Below are 15,348 nucleotides of genomic sequence, written 5' to 3' on the forward strand. Positions count from 1 at the left end.
TTCATATAATAATCCCAGTCAGCCTACTCACATATACCGCATTACTACCCACGAAACACACAAGCAGCTATTTCATGTCTAGAAGATGTCTTGAACGGATAATTCAAAAGTCTAATAGCTGTCCTGGTGAAGACATTTTCTAGCCATGGACGTCTACAAGAACTTCAGTAAGCCCTGCTAACGTTACGCTAAAAGTTGGCTAATAAACATCTCGACAAGAACAACTTCAAGAATTGTATTAGACGTTCCCAGAATTCTGTAATAATGACTTTGGAAACATTATTCAGGCTTTTATAAAACATCTTGACCAGAAAAAGGTTAAGAATTTTATTAGACGTTCCCAGAATTCTGTTATAAATTATAACCGAATTCTGGGGACGTCTAACAAAATTCTTAATTAAGCTACAAAAGCCGCATATTGTTTCCGAAGTCATAACGTATAATGGCTTCAGAAACAATATGCAGGCTTTTATAGCTGTCTTTAAAGTAGCATTTATAGATTGTCGTTCTACAGTGACGTGGTAAGCAAAATTATTGGCAACTTCTTCCTCATACCATGCATCCGTATGCTAGCTTCATAGTACACATGTTACTATATAGAACTGAAAAATAAATTGAAGCATTACATTATATGATTTGTAATAACTTGCATAAAATTGTTTAACATATATGAAATGTGCAATACACATCCTGAGCAAATGAGCATAACATGCAGAAAAAAATACCTAACCTTGTGAGAAAGCGGCTTTATTGACTAATAAATTAAAGGACATGCAGAATTATTTTACAATCTTTTTAATACAGTAGAAAAGGTGACCACAGAAAATAAGACGTAGCTGCAGTAACCACCGCAATTTTCATGTCCCTTCCCTCTTGGATACCGCTGGCTGCCCACAGAAGTTCGCTCTGTAATACAACAGTGAAGAAAAAAGTGAGTCAGCCACACTTGATTTACAATAAAGATGTGCGATTCGGTATTTCAAATAGCAACATATGTGCCGTTATTTTACCTCGGTCACATTTACTTTATAAATTTAAGCAATACTTTCTCTCAAAATCGTATGCTGTACGATGACGTTCAGAATTATGTTGCAGATATATGATGTGAAAAAGCTACTGTAGAGTGAAATTAAACTGGAAAATGGTTTGATCCACACACGACTTGCAGTAGGTCATTAGCAGTTAGATGGTTTGCAAACAGATCTCTTACAAGAGTATGCTACTTTTATTTAAGTAGTGGTGTTGGTGAGTTGTAGCAACAGGTGGGCTTAGCCTGACAATCAAGGCCGGCAACTGCTCCTTCCAAGTGTCCTCTTCCAATATCCCTGCGGTATTGCACCATATGTCAATAAAACCATTCTCTTCCTAAAGGGACCCTAAACACTTAACTAATCATAGAATGACCTCACTATATTAAAGGACGTCGTCTCACGAATCTCGTGCCGCAAAAAGTTTTCCCAATCCTCCAACTATAAATGAAGTTGCCACACCAATGCAAGACTATTTTCCTGCCTGCTAGCGTGCTGGAAGCTACACAGAGGAGAAGCCAAGAGAGCAAAGTCCCGGTATACTACGCAATGCAGCACGCTGCTGCCATCTTAAAGGCCACACGCAGCCAGAATTTTTGTAATCATTCAACCAATTATGTAAAACTCCGGCTTTACCTCCCATATCACAAAAGAAAGCGTTCTGCTACATATCGTGCATGCAAATATATTCGAGTCTAAACTTCGCGCCAGCACGGGCCCGCCAAAACAAAAGTGGCGTGCAAGTTGTAGCAGGTAAACGTATACGTACCGTAAGAAACTGTACCGTATCTGCAGGCGCTGGTCAAGGCTTGAACGTGAGCAAAAGACTTGGGAAGAGAAGCATGAGCACTGGCGAGCGAACGCTTGCGAGCATGAGCACGGCCCTTTGAATCGCTCGCCGAAACTTGAGCGCGCCCCCCTGGTGCGGCCCAAGACACGTGGTCCAAGAGCAGATAACAGTTCGCTCAAACGGAGCGCACGTTTGCGACTGCGCGCGGCCAGATCTGTTGGTGACGATAGCTGGTATCGCAATTCCAGCTTCACCGCTTGTTCACGCAAAGGGAAAGGAAGGCACGGCTCTGATAAGGACGCTGAACGGGCGCGCACGTGTGCGCCCGGCCGTTTTCTTTTTTTCTAAACTTTGACTGTCGTGACAGACTCATCGAGTGAAAAAAATCGGAAAGGAATCAAATGACCCCATAGGCTTTTTCTGCTTGTTCACCCATAGGGGGAAAGCAGCGAAAGGCTATATGATGCGACGTTAACGGATTACATATGGCTTGTTAAAGTCGCACGGAATGTAAGGCTGCGCGTCGGGCTTGCGCATTTTAAATCTTTTTCACTTTCACGCGCACGCCCAAGCATGTCGCACATTTTCCGACAAGAACATCTAAAAACGTTCTTGAGTTATACGCTCTCAAGGCGTTCACGAAAGTGTACTCCGGTGACGCCAAAGGTGGGCTGTTACCACAGCTGAAACAGAATAGCATATTTGATTAACCGTACTTCCTGCTACATAATGTTTCCAACAGCATCTGTTTAACGTCTTCGCGTAGACAAGACGTCTATAGCCGTTTGTAGCCGTTCCGAGACGTTTTCAAGACGTTTTGTGTTTCGTGGGTAATCACATCTACCATGGCCTTGGCTACATCCCAAGAAGCAATTGCCTACCTATTTTGATTACTTGAAACTCGGTAGGCTTAAGACAGGCCAAAATTCGAATAGGAATGCGTAGTATGGAATTAGTATGGAACCTACCGTGAATATAGAACGTATGCGTTACACTCGAGTCTGTCCAGAATCGGACAGTAACATTCATTTACTTTTACTATTCATTTATCATCAGTGTTAATAAACAAAACGCATCTGTGCCGATCTTTCGCCCCACCTCACCCCAAATTCAGTTGGGCGCAGGCTACCACCGTGCGTCTGCTACAAACAAATACGTACCCTTCACCCGCCCGCCTCCACCTTATATTCCGTGAAGTTTACAGTACCCTCAACTGCCGGTGCTGTGGCATTCACCCGGCTACGCTTACGCATATGCTGTGGGAGTGCCCAGCCCAGTACACTCACATTCACACCACGACCCTCTCGTTGAGGTTGCGTGAGGCTCTGCGGAGCTCCGCCCTCGACGACCAAACCTGGGCCACCCAGCACGCCCGTGAGGCGGCGGCGAGGCAAGTCTCGACGTCCCCTCATCGCTATGTTTGCGTCGTGAAGTCGCCTGAGCTTGCACAAGTTCTACAATTCTACGCTCAAATATTCCATCATCAAGAGTTCGCGCATGTCATCACGAATAAGCTAAAAGGCAACCTCGCCTTCATAACGTATAGTCAGCGTCAAAAGCTTTCGTACCCCGGAAGGTGAAAAAATATTTATATTTCTACGCCTTAGTCACGCATCGTAGTATTCGGATTTACAGCGTATACTGGTCTAGAGTAAACAAAACAAAAGTTTTGCATAGTTTTACTGGCTGCGGGCGTAGCTGCGTTGAAAATGAACTTATGCACAGAACCTCGGCCGCATAAACTTTTGGCGGCAACTGTGCGATTGAACACCTGCATTTTCCTTATTCTGCACACAATTTTTTTAATGAATGGCCTTCCAGCCAACGTCATGCAGCGCTTACACCTGGTTAATTTTCAGGACAGCTATCTCAGACATGAATTATTAAGTAGAAGAACTGAACTATTCTGTAGTACGTCATTCGGATCACCAATCAGGAGTAATGAATATGTAAACAATTAAAGGATAATAACATTGCCTATGAAATTTTACTAAAACCTCAGGACTACTTCAAATACTTCGCCTGTTCGTCTTGTGTACGTCCCTATACTTTCTAGAAAACTGAAAGGGAGAAATTCAAGGCTGAAATTGACATCTCTTGTGACACCATGGCAGAAAAGGGAAGGTGTGGCTTAGTGGGCCCATATGAAAGGATCAGCTGCGATTGTGCTACTCACGCGCAAGGAACGACACTTTTGTATTTTATTTACAGGCAGTAAAGTGATAAATAGTGTCAGTGGACGCTGGCGTGATCATGAAAATACCACCGTACCAATATGGACCATAAACGACTCTAATAATGGAACATTTCTGCAAACCCTCACGGTACTTTCTCATGTTTATTCAATTGTTCAAACACGTTAAATTTAGGGTAGGAGAAAATTCTTACAGAATTACTGAAGAATTGTACCAGTAATTATATCATGGTGCTGCGATCTGATTCAGCAATAGTTAGTTAAGAACAGAACAGCCGAATGCCATAGCAACTTGGTGATTCTAGCCGAAAACAATGTCTTCTTGCAACACTTTGTGGGCATAACTCAAAAAGGGTGTGGTCTGTGATTGGAATCGTTCTCTATTTTTAAACGACAAACTACATTAACACTTCCCGGTGTCTTTTCGCATAGTTTCCAATACTCAGCGTACGTCGTGGTAAAAGGATATGAAGACCTGTAGTATTTCTGGAATTTCGTGAAGGTATATGGGAATGGGCCAAATGATAAGACACGTGCGCTGCATATTGAGGATAGAATGTTTATGTTTTGAGGTATCGGTTTGTACTAAGCAAAAAAGCTTGTGAAATGATTCGGACAGCCTTCATTTGCACCGAAGGTCCGGTACGCAAAATTCTGCTTTGATATAATGCAAATATACTCAGTCAAATAGCTTCTGTATTCCTTTGTAAGAATACTACGTCTGGGGCTGCAGCCAAGTTTTTTACTTCTGTGTCTTTTAATTGCACACATTGGACACTATTTTTGTGGTACGTTCCAAGCTGCACAAGAATCGCACAGACACGCCTTTTCCATGACATAACTGAAGACGCAAAAATATTTCTTAGTAACGTCTTCATAAACGTTTGCCTTAAGAAAGAAATGAACTTTCGAAACACGTAACCTGGGTTTATTGTCTCAAATACATTACACCTAAAGTGCAAAAGAAGTTTGGAAGCACGTTCGCATGTTAACGAAACAAGCCAGCAATTTTTTAGGAAGACGTTGGTACAGTAGAAAGAAGCGAAACAAGAACCGTAACTAAATGACCTGCATTTGGGAATATGCCATCTGGCGGGAAAGCACCAAACTAAGCAGCGACAAAGGAATAAAAAAATAGCGGCGCCGCTGGCTTCGAACCTGCAATCTCACAATTGTGGTATCAGTGACCCTAATCTGTGGTCACGCAGAACGCTCGGCCATCGGTTCGACGTGCTGCTGGAGGCAAAAACTAGGTTTATATACGTACCACAATAAATTCTGCGACCTTGTTATGAAAACTGCGATTTTTGAACGACTTTCTTGCCATTTCAAGAGCTGCTGCTGCAACTAGCTGAAAGCTGAGTCATTGAAGTTGATAAATCCCCGGTAATACGTCGATCGATGCAATAGGCTCATCGCAAATTGCTTTTTACTGGCCAAAAAAGCCTCCAAAATTTGGCCTTTTCCTTAGACTCCCATACTTCGAACTTCGCCCGCAATTTGGAACGGGTTTTCCGTCGTAATTAATGGTCCCGCTAGCATGAGATCTCGGGCTAAGCTCCTAGAGGCCTATTTCCACGGTAATATTTTGAAAGATGGCTTCTATGATTAGTTATTTGGGAAAAACGACGCTCTCCCATAGAAAATGCGCATGTTTTCAGAGGCGGCCGCTAGAGGCGCTGTTCGGCGATGTCCCAGATTCCAATACCAGATTCCTGGTATTGGAGCTGGGGGGTGGCGTATTTGGTTTCTGGCGGTACCTGTCTCTTAGCGTGGACAGCCAACAAAGTGCCTAATGATCCATGAAGATGTCAAAAGAGCGGTGGTAGACATGGTGGCGATGTTTTAGGATGGTGTCCAGACAGTCTTTCTCTATGACTGAAAAATGGTATTCGGATTTCATGCGAGCTAGGCTACCGAACGCGACGAGTTATTCGGGGGTGCTCTGTTCAGTACAGCGGCGAGACCGAACACTGCTGGCATATCCGTATCAACTACCGGTAATTTAAGCAGAATCAAAATAGATAGTATGAGAAGCGTTGTTAGCGGACTGCTCTAGTGCTTGAATTTACCATTTCAGGCTGGAAACCAGGATGTAACGCTATGGGGCTTATGAAATAAGTCAAAAGCGCCATAACAAATGCAAACTCTTTTATAGCTGGCATGAATAACGAGCCTCAGAAACAGACAAGGCACAAAAGAAATGAATGGACACAGAAAAGCGCTTGGCCCGTGCCTGTTTTCTTTTTTTTCTTGCACTCTTTATTCGTGGGAAATAGGCACCAACTAGGCCCTCTGAAAGGTTTCTTAAGTCATATTATTTTATTAAACATCGCGAATGCTAACAAACGCCCATGGAGCTTCAGAATTACTTGAGCGCCGTTGGTTTGGAAATTTCGCAATTGCACGAAGTTTGCAGGCATCAGAAAGAGCGCCTTCTCTTGAGGACACGTAGCCAAGTATTGTGAACTATCGCACGCAGAGCGACACTTATTCAAATTGAGTTGGACAGCCAGCTGATGGAGGCAACGCAGAACTTCCCCGAAATGACAGATATGAGTAGGGAAGTAACATGAAAAGACGATGTCAAAGACGTAAGCGAGGCAAGTATGCCATCGAAAGCCGCGCAGTGTGCCGTGTATCGTTCTCTGAAAATTTGAGGGTGCGCTGCTGAGCCCACAAGACAAGACATTAAATTAATTCTAACTGCACAGGGGCCACAAAAACTATTTTACGTCGATAAGTAGGCAGCATCGATACCTGCCAATAGCTACACCGTAAGGCAACTGAGTAAAATATTTCTTTTACCAGCAAGTAATCGAGTGCTTCATTTATTCGAGCCCGGTGGGACCCTTGCGAACACTGAGTAGAACGAACGACAGTGATAAGAATCCGTAACGCAAGAAGATTGCCGATGACTCACAGAGACCAGTTCCGTGAGAAACGGAGTCACATGATACAGGCACGAGGCATGAAGGCTGCACCGAAATGGTGTTTTCCACGTCGGGCACCTTACCAAGAGGAGTTACATTGTTGGAAGTCTCGCAGCCTTGAATAGAATGCTGAAATTTTACGTGCCAAAACCACGATTTGATTATGAGGCACGTCGTAGTGGGGACACCGGATTAATTTTAACCATCAGGGGATATTTACGAGCGTCCAATGCTCAGGACACGGTCTTGTTTACATTTTCGTCCCCATCGAAATGCGGCTATTCAAAAGGCGCAGCGCGACTGAGACAGAGACGAAACACAAAACCAGATCACAAGCGCTGACTAACAACAGATTTTATTTGCACCGAAACCGCCTATTTATGTGCAAATGCTTCACATTTGACACATCAGTTAACTCAGATAATGTCACACTTGATCAACCAAAGCAAGATGCTGCAAACGTTTAAGAACATATTGCGCTAAATCCAAAGCAACAGAAATAACAAGATATGTTGATCGAACTTGGTTTACTATCACCAGCTGTCTCAAAACACAAGGCTAAGGCAAAGTCACTAGGCAGGAAAAAAAATACAATGAAAACAGGAACAAGCGCACCGAATATGGGAATCCACACACTTGGCTTCGGCGGGCGTCAGTGACGAAAATGCGAGGCGGCCGGGGTTTGATCCCACGGTGGCGTGCTAAACACCGCAATACCATAGCCGCCCTAAACCACCGCGGCGGGTATGAGTCTGGAAGTCACATTCAGTTTAAAATTGGATGTCAGCCAGCAAAGAAGAAATAACGGCATTTTACGGCAAGAATGCTTTATCCTAAACTTATATCGTGGAAACAGGAGGACAGCGCGAGAAGCACGACTACGCCCACACGAGTACCCGGATCACCAAACGTACAGTCGGGCGCGATATGAAGGTGATCGCGCGAGCGTCGACCGGCCAAGCGTACCAGGGCCCTAGCGGCACGTTTAGGAAATATAAAAATCAAGATTTCACGCTCTTCTCTCCTTCGTTAGCTGTTCCATGCTGCGACAATCACTCCCATGGCGAACTCACCGCTCTTTCTCTCTATTTTTACCTTCCCAGTTGTTGCGATCAATCATAACTTGGTGGGCTCTTATCTTTCAGGATGATAACAACGTTGGTGGGAAAGTTCTACTAAAGGCGATCCTTGGCTTCGCTTCATTTATTTGATGTGCGATGTTTTAAAAAAAAATAGGCATTGCGTCATTTCACTGATTTCTACAACCAATGAAATTTCGTAAAGGGTTTACGCTGAAGAGTATAACTGCTGCGATGCTGATGCGACCCCGAATCTCATTTCGCAAGAAAATGGTCCCGCCTCCGTCCCCGCCTTTGCTTGAAGCCAGTAAAGAAAAAAAATCACTGAAAAAGCACTTTCCTCGGGCGGGAGTGACCGCTGCTTAAGGAACAGCAAAAAGAGTGAGGGAGACATGCCTAGTACTTCCCTCTCCTCAAAACTGAATTCTGGGCCTTGGCGCTGTTCTCGCTCTTGGTCGACGCTCGCGCGATCACCTTCATATCGCGCCCGACTGTACGTTATTCGCAGCCACAGGCTTGAGGCTCTCCGCGCTTGCAGTTCGAAACATGTCAGACAAGGGCGCCCCTAAGTTTCATTGCGATATCAATTCTACGGACGCTGAAGCCGCATTCTTACCGTTCGTACTGTCATTTGCGCCACCGCCACCTTCGCCGGGCTGTCCCGATGTCTACGGCGCACGCGCAACTCGCACATGGAGGATTGTAGGGTTTTCAAACGTGGATTGCATCTAGCCGCACAAGCGACGACGCGAAGTAGACGCACTGTGAACGCTCCACTGAATCGGCTCGCGCATTCTGCCTTCTGCTGCAGCATGAGCTTTGTATGCACGCATATTATAAGCACACTGAGAGATCCTGTTGCACTGCTGTTTATATGAAATGAGCGAAATCGTCGGTGAACATCAAGCTACCGCCATATAATATTTCCCACTAATAATAATTTTATTTATTAGTCCGAATAGCGCCGGCGATTCGCCGTCAGTCTCTTCTTGAGCACCACCAAAGTGGATACCTGCCAACTCTCACGCTTTGACACTGCAGAATTCCGACCAATAATCACGATTGTTCGGAGACGGCCATAAATCGCCCGCTAAACTGCCCCTACCCGCCAGCAAATAAAAAAAAATTAAAGAAACTCGTCAAGCAGCCCAGCCGCATCGTAATGCCGATTTTGCGCTAGGTTGCTAGCGGAAGTGAGATTTAAATTCAAGCATTTGTGTGTACGCAGTATACGCATAACTACGTTCGCTTCAGATCGAGACATACGCTGAGGAGTGCGCGTGAGGCAAAGGTCTAAAATGCGTGACATAATGACTGGTTTTCTTAAGGGGGGAAGTGGGTTCCAGAAAAAGATGTTGATTCTTCGAGATATGGTCCTAAAGGGTTGTACATATATGTAATGATATGTGCCTATTTTGAGTGTGCAGTCCATTTTTGGTGATCTCCTCTGGTTCTAATTTTATGTGAGCTTCCCTTAACTAATTTTGCAAAGGTTTGCAAAATATCTGTTTTTTAGATTTCGCTAACAGGTTATCAATGGCTTCTGTATGGTTCAAGGAATGCCGTAAGACTATCCTCATTACTCTGCCTTATCTAGAATACGAGTTGCGAGACTTCAAAGTCAGGTACCAGGAAAACACTGTTCAGAGTTCCAACTTCGAAACCTTGCAACTCATATTCTAGGTAAGGCAGAGCAATTAGGTTGGTTTTACGGCATTCTTTGAACCACACAGAAGCCATTGATAACCTATTTAGCGAAATCGAAAGGACAAATACTTTGCAAACCTTTGCAGAAAATATTTAAAGGACACTTTCACAAAGTTAAAACCAAGGATATAAACAAAAATGGACCTCATATTTGAAATAAGCACATCAGAGTACATATATGTAGAAGTTTACAGCACCATAGCTCAACGAATAAACATTTTAAAATTTTCGCTCAAAGGCCCACATCTCTTCTTCGTCAGCTGCCCCGCTACACAGACGTGTTCCGGGTGAAGCATATTGGAGTGGAAAGGGGCCACTATCACAAGGCATAGTACATGGTCCTCAGCTATACACGGACGCACGTGCCATTTGCGGTCAGGTTACGAGCACCGAAGCGTGTAGTAACTGTTCTGGCAGCCATTTAGAGTTATTTCGGACGTTGTTGTGGCGATTTGAGACCTTCTTTTGCCCACGTAGCGCACATATGCGACCACAACGAGGCTTAGTAGGCGTTCCTTAACCATAAACGGGTACACGCACCGTCTCCGTAGCAGCACGAGCACCTAGTCATCTAATTAATGTGCTGGGATCCCTACAGAGCTGTTTCTGACGCCACTGTAATCCAGAAAGAGAAGCCCGATATGTTTTTCCTGTCATTCTACGCAACGAGGTATGACGCATCCAACGTTTCTGGTGGTGCTCCCCATCACAGCATCTTTGTGAAATACCTCATGTAGCTGCAAGGGCAATGTTCCCTTTCCCCGCAGCAGTGCATTGTGTGCTGCATCGCGTCAAAATGTCGCACCCGTGTATTGTTCAAACACCGTCCGAGCAGCTCAACCACAAAGCTAAATCTTGCTGTCGGTCTCCATGCATCGCCTCATGGGCGAAACTGCGAATTTGTTTCAACGAGCGGCAGAGACTTTACCGAAGTGACGGAGACAATGGCGCCGATATCGACAAGGACGAGGCAACTACGTCCCGTCCAGAGTAGTTTTGATAACATTGATAACATGAAGAATTATGATATTTGTGCAATTCCTATCCATATTTCCTAAGATATCTACGCTTCTTTCACTGGCCCCTGACATCGCTGATCCACGATGACAGCTAGGGAATGCATCTTAGAACCATGTAAAGACCGTACTGAGACTTGTCAGGTTTGAGGCAGGGCAGAGAGGTTTGTAAAACAATTATGAAGTAGTTTAGTAGACACAAACTGCATGCATGCACGGTGGTAGCAGGCTTAAGAAATAGGAAGCTTCTACAACGACAAAGGAGTCAGGCAGTTCCGTGTGTAAAAACCTGGTACGAGGATGTGTCAGCTGGCTTGAAGTTCACGAGACCAAGCGAGGTGCGGAGGATGCGTCAACATTCTAGCCCTACTTAGGAGAGTGTTTGAAGGTAAGCGTTACTGTTACGTAAACTGCAGTTGCCGAGGAAGCGTGAGACGCAGTCAGGGATCGTTGAATGCTATTGAGCTCCACTCTTAAAGGCGAAGCTTAAGCATCCTCCAATTTTTTTTCTGTCATTTGGGATGGCTTCGTCGAGAAATTAACCCCTGCTTCTTTTATTGTCATTGGTGGTGAAGATGTGTTATTTTCTGGTTACAAATACATTTACAGCAGCGGAGTGTTTCGAAAACACAACTACCTCGTAATGAGTTCATTTCGAGTGCATAAATACGTGCCGAGAGTTCTAAGCGTATGTTGGGCTGCATATGCACTTTTTAGGCTGTGACACTCCCAATCGGTGAATGTTGTCAACTTTTTATAGCATTACTATTGCTTGAAATGCTCTCAAAACAGTACGGCAGTAAAGTATAAAAATAATGGGGCTAATGATTCCTATATAGCAAAATTAGGGTGACGTATGATCTGAAATCACGAATCCAGATTGTTGTTCGAAAACCAGTGAAGCTTAGGCATGTACTACCGAGCATTTGCGCACTGCGTGAAACGACATGGCCTCCGAGTTTGGTACGAGCCACCCGACACGCTCAAATGTTGGAGGCCACGGAAACGCTTTGCGGGTTGCACCCGTTGACTACTGCAATATTTGCTTTTAGCAATTTTGGTAAGTAACTGTCTGAATCAGACTGAAAAAGAAGACACACACAAAACACTTTCTAGCTTTTTCAGAATGAAATATCTATTCAGGCCAGTAACATAAAACGCGATTACCGTATAAATGTAATCCTAGTCAATGGCATCGCTTTTACTCGCTTCCGCTACTTGCATTCGTTAGATCAAGCGCAAAATAACATGCGCTTTGCAATAAATCCTTGAGTAGTGTGGGCTGTGATAAACGCTCACGTTTTTTTACTGTACACGCCAAGAAGGGACACGGGATATTGAAGACGCCAGTCGCCGCACACTGCAGGCGACTGGCGTCTTTAGATATGATCGATAGATCTACTTTGGAAATAAAGAAAAACTGATAAGTAATATATGCATGAATAAGGTACAAGTATTGTGCTTCGTGAAGTCTGCACACGTTACCAAGCAATGACGAACAGATTTAATTACTCATGCAAAGACGGTAATGGTTGCATGGCAATAACATGGGTGATAATTTCGTAAAATGCTGCACAGACGAATGCCTTTGTGATGAAGTGCTTGGAGCCTCCAAGCTAATTCGATATATAGGTCCGTTCTTTGTAAAGGTCGCGCACCACACAGCTTACCAAGAGAGCCGCTACAAAATTATCCTTTGTTACACAGGTCCTTTCGTCGCAAAGGCGTGCGTTGTAGAGGTTCTCGAGTCCAGTTGATGGGAAAAGATGATAGCGTTGAATATAAAGAAACAGGAGTTTTAAAAGTTCAAGCAACGTTTTACTTATATGAAACTAATTAGTGAAGGGCGAAAGGTGCGCTTTTCGTCATTACTTAGTAACGTGTGCAGACGTAACGAAGCAGAATGCTCGCACCTTATTCATAGATATTATTCATTCAGATATTCATAGATATTACTCACCAGATTTATTGCGATAGCAATTATATGGAGAACCAAAGCGGATTTCTGCCGTCGGCGTCGTCGTCGCCGTGAGGTTCCGTATGACGTCAACGGCGATGAAATCGTCGCCGCGCTCCGGACGCTGTATGTGCGAGTGAAAGGGAACGAGGGACGTGCGCTTTCACGGGGAGCGAACGCACGTCGGAGAGCAAACGCGCGTTCTACGCCGTGCTCCCTGAAGGGCTGCAGAATTAAGCGTCTCTTCCTCCTTTACAATCACAATATCAGAGAGCAAACGCGACTTCTTACATCGCGAGAAAGGATGTGGGGGGACGGGAGGGAGGGAGGGAGGGGAGGCGACGTTTAGCTGCGGCACCAAATGCGTATTTATATAAAAACGTTGCGAGGCGAGAAGGTGGGTAAGATTTACGACGTTGCTCGACGAGTGTCCCATGCATTCTGATCTCGCCGAAAACCTCCGAGCCACGCCCAGGGCACCGGCAACAGTCACCAACGCCGAGATTTCCGACGCTGCTCGACGAGTGTCCAATTCTGATCTCGTCCAAAACCTCCGAGCCGCCCCCAGAGGCACCGGCAACAGTCACCAACGGCGCGCTCGTTCGGTGCGTACGCGGGAAAAACGCGGACGGCGTCGACAACAGTTCTGCGCGTTGCTGGTGCTGCTGCATGTCCAAGTTTATACAGCTGATAAAACTACTATCCTTACTCCGCATGTATCTCTACTAATTTGCTATCGCAATTGATGCTGCGCCTTTCAGGTGAAACTGCGACAATTTTTTTTCTTTCTTTCCAAGGTAGATCTAATAATTAGATATCTGGTAATGACCCCTGTAGTGTAGGTCAACTGGCGTCTTCAATTTCCCTTGTCCTACAGTGCGAAATGCGGGCGTGTATGAAAGCCCACACTATTTAAGGATTTATCGCAAAGCGCAGGCTATTTTGCGCTTGATCTAACCAATGCAAGGAGTGGAAGCAAGTGAAAGTGATGCCGTTGACTAGGATTAGTTTTCGACGATAGTCACTTAGTATGTTACTGGCCTAAAAATCTATTTCAGTCTGAACTAGCTAGAAAGTATTTTTTCATGTCTTCTTGTCCTGTTTGATTCAGAGAGTTACATGCCAAACTTACTAAAAGCAATTATTGCCCGAAACTCAACGGGTGCAACCCGTAATCGTTTCCATGGCCTCCGAGATTTGCGCGTGTCAGCTGGCTCCTGCAAACTCGGAGGCTGGCTTGTTCGAAATCCGATGAAGTTTAGAGCAATGAATGTACTACCGGGCATTTGCACTCTAGGTGAAACGATACTGCCGCCGAGATTTGCGCGTGTCAGCTGGCTCTTACAAATCTCGGAGGCCATGTCATTTCACCCAGCGTGCAAATACTCGGTAGTACATTCATTGGTCTAAACTTCATCGGATTTCGAACAATTTTCTGGATTCGTGATTTCACCTTGTATGTCACTCCAATTTTGATATATAGCAATCGTTAGCCGCATTATTTTTGTACTTTACTGCCGTATTGTGTTGCGAGTATTTCAAGCAAAAGAGTGCACATTCGACATGTCGCAAGGACGCCCTTTCACCATCTTGCTTGCCTGCCACAACTAGGCGGCATACGAGTTTTAGGCCGTCTCCTGACATACACGGAGCATCGCTAACCATCGAATTACGTCCCTGCAGCATGGCCTTCGTTGCCACTGTGGTCTCTGCATTCACCTCGAATATGCCTCACCATTCCAGGCGTGAATAAGAAGGCACAATTGCCGTCAGCAGCATTGAAGCAGGCAGCATTATTGCTACTACATGAGGTCCACAGTGACCGCTTACATGTTTACATAGATGGGTCGGTCATGCACTCCAGTTCAGCAGCTGCAGTATTTGTCCCAGCAAAATCTACAGTAATAAAATTCCGGACATCGCACTTGACATCGACGACGGCTGTCGAACTTACAGCTCTGTGTGCAGCAATGAAATTTATTGAACAGGAACCGCCCCAGAAATGGTCTATCTTCTGCGATTCCAAGGCCGCCCTCCAGAGTTTGCTCTCTGCACTACGCCGTGGACCCCACGAACGACTTGTCGCGGCCACACGCGAAATTTACCATCAGGCAGTTGACAAAGGACATGACATTTTCTTTCAATGGCTGCCAAGTCACTGTGGTATCTTTGGAAACGAGCAAGCGGACGCAGCCGCTCGATCTTCACATACCAGTACCGATTGCGTCGCTATCCCTATGTCCAGAACAGACGCAGCAAGAAATCTCCGTGCGCTTGCTCGCGAGCTTACGTTAGCCCACTGAATTCAACGGACTTTAAAAACCAGCGCCTCTGTTCCCTGGATCCTGATCTGAAGTTCCGCCTTCCACATGGATTACCACGACGGGAGGTAACTCTCATTTGTCGCCTAAGACTTGGAGTAGCATTCACCAACGCGTACTCCTACCTGATGGGAATGGCCACAAGTCCAGATTGTGAAACTTGCGGGTGCAAAGAGACGATAGCACATCTTCTGTGTGATTGTCGTCGTTTTAGTGCACAAAGGAAGGTCCTCAGAACCACGCTCGACAAGATAGACAGCCGTCCCCTTACGGAAGCCAGAATTCTTGGTCCATGGTCCCAGCCGACGTCGGAACGAACTGCT

Source organism: Dermacentor silvarum, chromosome 1, assembly GCF_013339745.2.
Source record: "Dermacentor silvarum isolate Dsil-2018 chromosome 1, BIME_Dsil_1.4, whole genome shotgun sequence".
Classification (NCBI taxonomy): domain Eukaryota; kingdom Metazoa; phylum Arthropoda; class Arachnida; order Ixodida; family Ixodidae; genus Dermacentor; species Dermacentor silvarum.